Consider the following 1,398-nt stretch of genomic DNA (forward strand, 5'->3'; position numbering starts at 1 on the left):
CACCTCAGAGTTGCTGGGAAGAGGGAAGCGCACTGCCATTCTGGACTCGAAGCTGAGGGTAAGATGCATTCACTTTTCTCAAGTATTGTCTGGAAGTTTTTAGAACTTGATAGTTTATTGTTCAAATGACTTATTTTGTGTGCATATATAGGAGTTTAGGACTGAGATATTAGTTTCCATTTCTTTTTTTAGTTTGATGTAGGAATAGGAATTATCAGCTTTTTTATGAATTTAGAATTAAGACTCTAAGGGTGAAAGTAAATAATTTGGTCAGTTTTAATTGGCATTTTGTTATTTTATGTATATAGATTATTTTTAGTGAGAATAATGTTTTGGCAGAAAGCAATGCTGTAAAATACCTGAATATCTGATCTTGGTTTTAAAAATTACCATTTCCTTTATTCTAAAGCTGAGTTAAGAATTTGGGAAGTTTAATGATCTGCAATGATGATAATCTGTTGGGAATAATCTTATTTAGGGAAATTACTTTCCCTTAATAAGATAAAAACAGTCATGTTCATCATATATAACTGGCCTTTAGTTTTGCATGTGTGATATAAAAATTGCCTGTCTTCATGGGTGTGTGAAATTAACAGTCCCCTTCTTGTAAAAGAAGAAGAAAAAACAAGGGAAAGGAGAAGAACATTTTTGTGCGTGTTCATTATTAATCAATAATGGAGTGCCGTGAATTAAAGCCTATTTCTCTATTACATGTATGGTTGGTGTAGCATCAAACAGTGAGTATATATTGCCATGGTCTATATGCATGATTCCTCTTGGCTGTGAGGGGAGATTATCTGTTACCACATTTCAGGCTTAGCAGATACTGAGGATGACACAGGCTTTTCATTTATTAACTTATGTTCTGGACACGGCTTTTGTGATCTCAATCTAATGCTGGGGTTTCTTCTTCCAGTTATTATTTATGGTCTCTTTTATTTCTCCTACTCCTAGTTTGTCTTTTTCTTTCTTCATCATTTGATTACTATTTTATGTCCATGAATTTTTGACCAGCATAATAATTTAGCAGTTAAAATTTGTAAAAAAGTGTTGAATACTGCAAATTTTGCTGAAGTAATGATTTAGCTTCATAATCTAGGCATTCACTATGCAGTTCTCTATGAAGTGTTAATGCCAAAATAAGTTCATATTGTAACTTCCCAGATAGGCAATATTGGTTTTGTAAGTAGATAAAATTTGGCAAGATTTAAGTATGCCTCTTTAAGCTGACATCTTGCAGAAAGAAAGACCTATTTTTTTGTATAGTACTTGGGAAGTGAGGTGGTGTGTTACTGTGTACCTGCTGAGTTTTTTTTTCTCTCTAGCTCTCTCTTGTTTATCCTGCATCTTTCATCTGTAGAATAGATATTTTGGTAGTGTGCTCCTTTGTGTTTTGTA

General features: G+C 33.2%; 1 protein-coding gene and 1 long non-coding RNA gene across 2 annotated transcripts in view; one reads left to right on the plus strand and one right to left on the minus strand.

The window, feature by feature from the left end:
- LOC119587707 lies at positions 1 to 1,047 on the plus strand. The gene is made up of 2 exons (XR_005230017.1): positions 1 to 58; positions 729 to 1,047. It is a non-coding gene; the product is annotated as an uncharacterized LOC119587707 (long non-coding RNA).
- Positions 1 to 1,398, minus strand: part of LOC119587706 (FACT complex subunit spt16-like) — a gene marked incomplete in the record, with an annotated part of 82,314 nt that overhangs the window by 74,155 nt on the left and 6,761 nt on the right.

Source organism: Penaeus monodon, chromosome 23 (genome assembly GCF_015228065.2).
Source record: "Penaeus monodon isolate SGIC_2016 chromosome 23, NSTDA_Pmon_1, whole genome shotgun sequence".
NCBI classification, from domain to species: domain Eukaryota; kingdom Metazoa; phylum Arthropoda; class Malacostraca; order Decapoda; family Penaeidae; genus Penaeus; species Penaeus monodon.